The sequence below is a fragment of the Delphinapterus leucas genome, chromosome 19, assembly GCF_059928025.1.
Source record: "Delphinapterus leucas isolate spDelLeu-1000000601 "Yukka" chromosome 19, BTC_Dleu_Yukka2, whole genome shotgun sequence".
NCBI classification, from domain to species: Eukaryota; Metazoa; Chordata; class Mammalia; order Artiodactyla; family Monodontidae; genus Delphinapterus; species Delphinapterus leucas.
In genome coordinates, this window is record NC_143147.1 from 15,977,374 (window position 1) to 15,988,188 (window position 10,815).

General features: G+C 42.0%; 1 pseudogene; it reads left to right on the forward strand.

Moving 5' to 3' along the window:
- Nucleotides 1–2,579: 2,579 nt before the first annotated feature.
- On the forward strand, nucleotides 2,580–5,846 carry LOC149744798 (eukaryotic translation initiation factor 3 subunit E pseudogene; annotated as a pseudogene).
- The last annotated feature ends 4,969 nt before the right edge of the window (nucleotides 5,847–10,815 follow it).

Consider the following 10,815-nt stretch of genomic DNA (forward strand, 5'->3'; position numbering starts at 1 on the left):
GCCCAGGAGGCTTTGGTGGAAAGCCCAGAAGGAATTCTGGTCATTTTCAGGATTTATATCACTTAATGACACTGATTTAAATTTAATTTTACTTCAAACTTGTGACTTTCCTTTTTCCCTTGAAGCAAGGTTTTCTCTGTCATTATTCTGTGCTTAATAGGTGTGATTAGGGTTTTCTGGGTGCATACAAATGAGATGAAGAAAGGGATGACAGAGTGGAAAGGGATTATCTGAGGTTATTGGGCAAGAGTTGGAAAAAGTCAAGGACAGAATAGCAAGATGCAGACTGGTACCAGACACCATTGTCTGAGCGGGTGAGGAACTGAAGAGAATCTGAGGAGCTTGTGTGCACTCCTGAGGGTGGCTGGCTCTTCCCACCAGGCCTCGAGCTGAGGAAGGTCTTGGTTTTGTCAGCCACAGGGGTCTGTCCCTGCACAAGCCCCCTTCCTTCAGGTGACCAGAGAGACCTCCATCTGGAAAAGGCTGACCCACATAAAGGCAATGCTTGTGTTTTCTTGAAGTAATTTGGTTTCCTTCCTCAGTTTACCCACTCCCTCCTCAGCTCTGAGGCCAGAGCCCTGAGATGAACGTGCGAGCCTTGTGTTTAGAGATGACCCTGATATTCATTAAAGAGTTCTTTGATTTTCACTGAGCTTGACGAGTGAGCCATTACCATGGGCCTCTGTCAGTCTGGGTATTGGACGTGTGGAACAATTAGGAAATAAAACAGGATTTCTGATCCCAGGTCAGGCATACTCCTCATCACCAATCTCCCCTCAGATCCCACTGAAATCAAAGTAGACAGTATCAAAAGGAAAGACAGCCAAGATGGGGGGGGGGGTGTCCAGCCAAGCCTGGCTGCTTAGGCTGCCAAGGAGAGGCCACGGTCTTGGCCAACAGGCAAAGGACAGTGGGAGAAGGGGGACTGAAAACCCAGAATTGATTGAAGGCCTGGAAGACAGGCCACCAGCATCAGTTATGACTCTACTTCCCTTCCTCACCAGAAGGCATTTTCCCTCAGACAAAATGTCAGACATCTTGTCTCCAAAGAAATGGAATCAATTGTCTGAGGGAAGTTAATGCTTCTGGTATGAATGTTGGAGGTTCAGAATAAGTGTCTTTCCTTCTAGCACTTGGGGTGGCCCACTGCCTGACAGTTGACCATCAACCCCTTCCCTACCCCAATTGAAGCCTTTCAGTTGATATGTCCTATCTTGATGCACAAAGAATTTCTAGGCCAAATTTCCACCAGGGAAAAACCTAAAGGAGAAAGAGTATAATTTATATACCAGCAGAGGAAATCCAGGATACCTAGGTAGTTCTTTATTAAATATTACCAAGGATCTACATGCATATGGGAGAACAAGTAGCATGCAAAGAAAGACCAAAATAAGCAAACAAAAAAACTGACACTGGAGAAAACAGATAATTCCTAGTACAAAGAGAACTATCTAATATACTTGGAGATTCAAGAAGACGAAACATCCATAAAGCAAGAGCAGGATGTTGTGGGAGAGAGGAGCAATCAGAGAACAAAAATTATTTTGTAGAGACTAAAACTGTGGTTGCAAAAATAAATGTTGAATAGAAGGATTACAACATAGAGTTAAGAAAAAAAAATCTCTAAAAATATAGAATAAAAAGAGGAAAAATGCGGGACTTCCCTGGTGACGCAGTGGTTAAGAATCCACCTGCCAATGCAGGAGACATGGGTTCGAGCCCTGGTCTGGGAAGATTTCGCGTGCCTTGGAGCACCTAAGCCTGTGTACCACAACTACTGAGCCTGTGAGCCACAACTACTGATGCTGTGTGCCACAACTACTGAAGCCTGCGCACCTAGAGCCCGTGCTCTGCAACGAAGAGAAGCCATTGCAATGAGAAGCCCACGCACCACAACGAAGAGTAGCCCCTGCTCGCAGCAACTAGAGAAAGCCCACGCACAGCCACAAAGACCCAATGCAGCCAAAAATATAAATAAATAAATTTATAAAAAAAAAAAGAAAAGAGGAAAAATGGAAATCAGGGAGAAAAGACAGCAAACACAGAGGACCAATCCAGAAGGATCATACAGTTATTAGGAACCCCAGAAAATAATAATGAAGAAATTGGAGGGAAGGAAACTATCTTAGAAAAAAATAAGAGATAATTTCCAGAAAAAGTCATGTCTTCATTCTGAAAGGGTTTACTGTATGCTCAAGATGATGAATGAAAAATTATCCATATCTAGATACTTCCTCATGAAATTTCAGAACGTCAGGAATAAAGGGAAGATGTTAAAAGTTTCTGAAGAGAAAAACTATTCCTCTCCAAAGGAACAAGAATCAAAATGGCTACAGACTTTATGTCAATACCAGTGAATCCTAGAAGACTGAATGGAGACATGCCTGCACAATTTTGAGAGAAAAGAATTTCTACCTAGAATTCTCTATATATCTGGTCAAACAGATAAAGACTTGTTCTGACACACAAAGTTGGCCTGCACACACACTTTTCTAGAAAATTGAGGATGTATTCCAGAAAATGTGGTAGCAAACCAGAAAGAAGACAAAATAATATACAGGAAACAGTGGATCTAAGCCCAAAGAACAGGGAATGAAGGATGATGACTTAGGGAGTAATGGGTTCTACCTGGAGGAGGAAGCAAAAATGTGGCTTGAATTGTATAAATGGTATGAACAATAACTCGGGGGAAAAAAAGACATGCTGTAGGTAAGGAGTACAAGAAGAAAGAAAAGCCATCAGAATCTCTAGGAAAATTCCAAAACTGAAGAAGAAATTCTTGATTTAAATAATAGGCAAGGGATTTCCCTTGTGGTCCAGTGGGTAAGATTTCACACTCCCAATGCAGGGGGCCCAGGTTCGGTCCCTGGTTGGGGAACTAGATCCCACATGCACGCTGCAACGAAGAGTCCGTATGCCCCAGCTAAGAAGTCTGTGGGCCAACTGAGAAGTCCGCATGGCACAAGTGAAATAAAAGATCCCACATGCCGCAAGGAAGATCCCACGTGCTGCAACTAAGACCCGGCTCAGCCAAAATAGATAAATAAATAATAGTTTAAATGATAGGCAAGTTCTAACATGACATGATGGTATTTAATTGACATAGTATTAATCAATGACCTTAATGCTTGAAACATTCTCCTGGGTTGTGGGATTGAGTGCATTGAATAGAAAGTGTAATCCTGGGACTTCCCTGGTGGTCCAATGGTTAAGACCCCACACTTCTACTGCTGGGGGCACGGGGTTCCAGCCCGTTGTTTGAGTGTGATCAGTATTCACAACTCCCTCATAATGTCAATACTGTTCATTGGATCTTAACCTTTGGAGTCGACATAGAAAAATCAAGAAGACTTGTTTGTGGTTGCAGGAACAATTGTAAATACCCAAAATCTTGACTTTGTACAATAAATGTGAAACTGAGAAAAGTTTGCATGTGGAAGCGAGGAGAGAAAGAGGAGTTACAAGCTGGCCTCTCTTGCTAGAGATGCTGAGGAAAGTAGATGGAACCAAAATAATTAATATAAAAACAAAAATAATAATATAAATAGTCATTATTGGGAAGAAGAGAGGGAGAGGGAGGGTAAATGAGTTAAACGCCTCATGTTTTCTATTGGAAGCTCAACATTCACTAAAACTGATATATAAAGAAATAAAGTACGGGCATTTGAGCTAGGATTTTTGGAAACAACTTCCAAAAGAAATAAAAACAGAAACCATTAAAAGGGGTTGCCTCAAATGCAGTCAACCAGGGATGGTCAGATGCTGTTTGACTACCTGGCAGACAAGCATGGTTTTAGGCAGGAATATTTAGATACACTCTACAGATATGCAAAATTCCAATATGAATGTGGAAATTACTCTGGAGCAGCAGAATATCTTTACTTCTTTAGAGTGTTGGTTCCAGCAATGGATAGAAATGCTTTGAGTTCACTCTGGGGAAAACTGGCCTCTGAAATCTTAATGCAGAATTGGGATGCAGCCATGGAAGACCATACACCATTAAAAGAGACGATAGATAATAATTCTGTGAGTTCTCCACTTCAGCCTCTTCAGCAGCGAATGTGGCTCATTCATTGGTCTCTGTTTTCTTCAATCACCCTAAAGGGTGTGATAACATTATTGATCTCTTCCTTTACCAGCCACCGTATCTTAACACAATTCAGACAATGTGTCCACATATTCTCCACTATTTGACCACAGCAGTCATAACAAACAAAGATGTCTGAAAACGCCGGCAGGTGCTAAAAGATCTGGTCAAAGTTATTCAACAGGAGTCTTACACATATAAAAACCCAATTACAGAGTCTGTTGAATGCTTATATGTTAACTTTGACTTTGATGGGGCTCAGAAAAAGCTAAGGGAATGTGAATCAGTGCTAGTGAATGATTTCGTCTTGGTGGCTTGTCTTGAGGATTTCATTGAAAATGCCTGTCTCTTCGTATTTGAGACATTTTGTCGCATCCATCAATGTAGCAGCATAAACATGTTGGCAGATAAACTGAACATGACTTCAGAAGAAGCTGAAAGGTGGATTGTAAATTTGATTAGAAATTCAAGACTGGATGCCAAGATTGATTCTAAATTAGGTCATGTGGTTATGGGTAACAGTGCAGTCTCACCCTATCAGCAAGTGATTGAAAAGACCAAAAGCCTTTCATTTAGAAGCCAGATGTTGGCCATGAATATTGAGAAGAAACTTAATCAGAATAGTAGGTCAGAGGCTCCTAACTGGGCAGCTCAGGACTCTGGCTTCTACTGAAGAGCTGTACAGAAAAAAATGAAAAAACTATAAAAGAAAGATGAAATAATAAAACCATTATACAAAGGTGAAACATTTTAGAAACAATTAACATATTGAGCATAAATTTTGGAGAATTTGAATAAAATTGGCTGTTTCATTTATGCCGTTAAAAAAAAAAATGGGGTTGCCTCTAGGTCACAGGAGGGTGTTGGGTGGAACAGGATGGGAAGGGGTGAGGCACTGTTGTTTTTCACCATAATCTCCTCTGTTCTACTTGATTCGTTATCAAATGAATGCAGCATTTCAATTTGTAAAAAGAAAAAAAAATTGCAAAGCAGGAAGCCTTGCTGAGGAGGGAAAGTCATTACGCGCCTCTGCCAGGCCTGTGATCACACCTGCTAGTGGAAAAAAACAGGGATTGGACCCTTGGAGACAGCAGATCATCCTCAGAGCCTTTAACTTTGGCTTGAAAAATTAATTCAATGCACTTAACCTTTTTGTTCTTGGTTTGCGGCCAAAATTAAAATTAACTTGCATTTTTTTGGACACTGATAGGAAGTGACTGGGGAAATGTGTAGGAAAAATACTGAAAGGAAATCTGCCAGTGTGATTTTTTTTTTCTCTGCCTTTGTACACTTTTCTTCTCAATTTTTCTACCATTATAATGAGGGAAAATAAGATTTTTTTTAAAAGAGGCCCAGTTTGATTAATACCACTTCAATGCAAAGAAGGAATTTCCCGTGGTCTGTAAGGGTCGGGGCTGTGTCTGCTTTGCTGGCCATCATATTTCCACCGCCAGCAAAAGCTTGTTGAACGAAAAATATAATGTAACCTCCCAGGCTGGCAGTGACCAGTTAATATCAGTGGGAGCAACCTGGGAGTGGACAGTGGCCATCCCGACTGAGAAGGTTCCCAGGATGAGGGACTTTCAGTGCTAAACCCGGGACAATCCCAGGCAACTGGAGTCGGTAGCAAGCCTAGAAGAGGACTAGCTGTTTATCACCACCCTCCCAAGTCACCACCACACACACTTTCTGTCAAAATTCGGAAGCTCAAAACTTCAATCAACTTTTTTTTTGTCTGTTTTTGTCAACGCCTTGAGGCTTGCGGGATCTTAGTTCCCCGTCCAGGGATTGAACCTGTGGCGCCTGCAGTGGAAGTGTGGAGTCCTAACCACTGGACTGCCAGGGAATTCCCTCAATCGATTAATAAAACAACCGAAATCCTCTACTCGTATTACAAATCCCATCCTTCCCCAGGCTTTCACAACCATCCCTTCACTGATAACTCCCTGGCCCTCCCTCCCACTCCCCAGCTGACCAGATGCTCCACCAAAGTCCCCTTTACTCAACCCAGCAGATACGCCTTAGCGCACATCTTACTTCTTTGCAACATCTTTGATTGTTTTTCACTCTCATTTTGAAACCCTTTTTCCCTGGCCTCTACCCCTCTGGCTTCTCATTTCCTTCATTAGTCATTTTAAGGAAGATAAATGCACTATCTTTAAATTGGTTCATTCATTATTTTACCAAACTTGGTATCACAAATGGAGTTGATACAGAAATTTCACACTTGATCACTGAATACAGACCAAAGTATTTTAAATTGGGAATGTTTTTAGCTTTTTATTCTTTATTTATTATTTTTTAAAATTTCTTTATTTTTCATTTATTTTTGGCTGCATTAGGTCTTCACTGCTGCACGCAGGCTTTCTCTAGTTGTGGCGAGTGGGGGCTACCCTTCGTTGTGGTGTACAGGCTTCTCATTGCAGTGGCTTCTCTTGTTGAGGATCATGGGCTATAGGCGCATGGGCTTCAGCAGTTGTGGCACGTGGACTCAGTAGTTGTGGCGCACGGGCTTAGTTGCTCCAAGGCACATGGGATCTTCCCGGACCTGGGATCAAACCCATGTCCCCTGCATTGGCAGACTGATTCTTAACCACTGCAACACCGGGGAAGTCCCAAAGTATTTTCAACTGGAAATGTTTTTAGCTTTTTATTTTAAATTTTATTTTGAACAATTTTAAACCTACAGAAAAGTTGAAGTATACTACAATGAACACCCTTAGACCTTCCCCCTGTATTCACCAATAGTCAACTTTTTTCCACATTTGCTTTGTCTTTCTTTTCACATATATATTATGTATATATATACACGAATATACTTTCTCCTTCTTATTATTACTGTTGAAATATGTGAGAGTAAGTGGCAGACATCATGACCTTTTACCCTACATACTTCAGCATGGATCTCCTAAGAACAAGGATTTTTCTCTTACCTAACTATAATATAAATATCAAATCTGCATACTTAATATCTATACAACACCACTATCTACTATACAATCTATATTTAAATTTCCCCAATTATCCCAATAATGTCCATTATAGCAATTGCGTCTTCCAATCCAGGATCACAGGTCACACTCTTACGCCTTTGTAGGCTCCTTTACAGTTAGTCCCTTACATACGAACCTTCAAGTTGTGAACTTTCAAAGGTGTGAACATGCATCTGGTTCCAGCAAGGAACCAGAACCTGTGCCTTCAACGTCAGGCATGAGTGAAACTGCAGGTCGCCCTCCGTCTCCTGTTGCTGACGATCCTTCAGCTCTACCATCTCCCACCTCCTCTCCCTCCTCCAGTCAGTAACTCTTGTTGCCTGTTCACTCGATGCCAGCCCCTGTATGCCAGCTGTTGTACTGCACTACTGTCCTTTTCAAGGTACTGCGCTGTAAGATTAAAAATGTTTTCTTTATTTTTTGTGTTCGTTTTTTTATGTATTATTTGTGTGAAAAGTATTATAAACCTGGGCTTCCCTGGTGGCGCAGTGGTTGAGAGTCCGCCTGCCGATGCAGGGGACGCGGGTTCGTGCCCCGGTCCGGGAGGATCCCACATGCCGCGGAGCGGCTGGGCCCATGAGCCATGGCCGCTGAGCCTGCGCGTCCGGAGCCTGTGCTCCTCAACGGGAGAGGCCACAACAGTGAGAGGCCCGCGTACCGAAAAAAAAAAAAAAGTATTATAAACCTATTACAGTACAGTACTATATAGCCGATTGTGTTAGTTATATACCTAGGCTAACTTTGTTGGACTTACCAACAAATTGGACTTACGAACGCACTCTCGGAATGGAACTTGTTCATATGTAGGGGACTTACTGTAATTGCGAACAGTTTCTCGGCCTTTCTTTGTCTTTCAAGACATTGATTTTTTTGTGTCTGGGCCAGTTGTTTTAGAGAAGGTATAAAGGAAAAACTCACTTCCTGTTGTGTGTCTCCTCTATTCTCAATACTTCTACAATACCATATCACTTCTGATGCCAGATGTGTGGTTTTTCCACACATCAAGCGTTTCTGCGACACCAGCTGAGTGTCCTATAATTTAACTCAATTCCGGGCCATCTACCTGGAAATAGTGTCCGATCCTGCAGGTTAAGGGCTCAGTCCTATAAGACTGTCCCTTCCCCACATACAAGACACCAAGGGAAAGTCCAGGTTGATATCAGTGCTTCTAACCAACCAGCTATGAATCAGTCGTTCCCGCCACTTCTTCCTTAGGTTTGATTAATTTGCTAGAGAGGCTCACAGAACTCAAGAAAACAGTTTACTGGACTTCCCTGGTGGTCCAGTGGTTAAGACTCTGTGCTTCCAATGCAGGGGACACAGGTTCGATCCATGGTCAGGGAACTAAGATCCCACATGCCACACACTGCAGCCAAAAATAAAAGAAAGAAAGAAAACAGTTTACTTGCTAGATTACCAGTTTATTACAAAAGGATACAACTCAGGAACAGCCAGATGGAAGAGATGCACAGGGCAAGCTTTGTGGGAAGGGGCGTGCCACCCTCCCAGCACCTCCACATGTTCATCAATCCAGAAACTCTGTAAACGTGGTCCTTTTGGGGTTTTATGGAGACTTTGTTACATAGACACGATTGATTAAATCATTGGCCATTGGTGACTGAACTCCACCTCTAGCCCTTCTCCCCTCCCTGGAAGTTTGGGATTGAAAGTTCCAACCCTCTAATCACATGGTTGGCTCCCCTGGCAACCAGTCCCCATCCTTAGGGGCTTTCCAAAAGTCACCCCGTTAACATAAGCTCAAGTGTGATTGAAGGGGATTTGTTATGACACTTGTTATGACACAAGACATTCCTTTCACTTTTATGGCCCTGGCATTATTTCAGAAACCAAGGACAAAAGACCAAATACTAAAAGAAAAGATACTCCCATTGCTCTTATCAACTGGGAAATTCCAAGGGTTTTAGGAGCTCTGTGCCAGAAATGGGGACAAAGATGAAATATATATTTCTTATTGTAAATCACAATATCACATAATGTCCCCTAGGTTATTTGTTGTTGCTGTTGTTTTATGAATAAATCAGGTTGCAAATTTTTGGCAGGAAAGCTTAGAAATGCTGTGTGTCCTTCTTGGTGCCTCGTATCAGGAGGCACAGGACATGATTCATCCCATTACTGCTGGTGATGTTAACTTTGATCCCTTGGTTAAGGTCACTTGTGCTAGGCTTCTCCACTCTAAAGTTACCTTTATCATCTTTGTGATGAATAAATAGTCTGTGGAGGGAATTCCCTGGCAGTCCAGTGGTTAGGACTCCACATTTACACTGCAGGGACCACGGGTTTCATCTCTGATCAGGGAACTAAGATCCTGCAAGCCATACGGCCGAAAAAAAAAAAGAGTCTGTGGAAAGACGTTTGAGACCCTGTAAATATCCTGTTCTCCAACAAAAGTCTACCTAAAGACTTTAACATCCTTTAATGTTTCTTGCCTGAATCAATTATTACTATGTTGGGTTCAAGACATGAATTTCCTAATTCTTCCTCTGTATTTATTAATTACACTCTACTGTAATTTCCCTTCTTCTCCACTTATTATTTGTTTTTATTTTTAGGATAGCCATGTGTTCATTGATTATATAATGTATTATAATCTATTAAGTCATTATCCATTTTAATATGTATATTGTTCCAGATTCATCCAGTGGGAGATTTTTCCATTTGATTCCTGTGTCTTCTTCAGTTTCTGAGCTCTTCCTTCTTGTTTTCCTCCTCCTTTTCCTCTTTCCCCTTCTCCTCCTCTTTCTCTTTCTTCTTCTCCTCCCCACCTCTCTCTTCCAGGCACCCTTTGTACTTCCTCTGTACCAGCCCTGGGAGCTCTTCAAGGAATTCTGTTTCCCGTCACAGAGAGGTCTATTAGAAACCAAGATCTAAACACAGGGTAAACTCAGTACTTCTAGAAGTATCACTGCTTCTAGACCCTTTATCAGACACAGATAGGATATATAAATATTATATAGTAAATTCATATGACACCTTTAAGTGTGGTCCAACACCGCAAGTTTCTTCCTCATCCTCCCTCCCACATTTTTATCCCCTCCACAACCCCAATGTTATTCTCGATCACAACGCTGTGTGTTGCCATCATTGCACTGAGCACAATTTATATTTATTGTCTATCCCCTCACTGGAGTGTGAAGTTCAATTATGAGCAGTTTCGAGGGCAGAGACCATATTTGCCAGCTCACTGCTGGGTCTCCTCTGCCTAATGCAGCCCCCGCCCACAGTCGGAGCCCAGGCCTGATGAGAAGCCCACAAGTGAGCCCTACTTGACCTTGTGTTGGTATCTAGGTGGAATATTTTTGAACGTTTGTGTTTCACTTTGTGTTTTCATAGTCTCATGTTTTAGTTTGGACAAAACATTGCTTTCAGAGTTTATCTTCCTTGATTCTCCAGACAAGCCTGGGAGGTGAGGGTTGTTATCTGCATGTTACAGAGGAAAAAATGAGGCTGAGACGCTAGGGGCCCAGCCCAAATTTGCACAGCTGTCCACTAAGAGGACTAATTGCAACCAGTCTGAACAGTGATGGCTGCCACTTCCTGTGGGACCATCACCATGCTTGGCACTGTATGTGTACAGTGTTACTTAATTTAATCCTCACAAAAAATCTCTATGGTGATATCATGATCCCCCACTTTATGGATGAAAGAAAACTAGACTCAGAAAGGTAAGGCAAATGAGTACAAAGCCAACTAGTCAAGGGCTAGAACCTGGTCTCT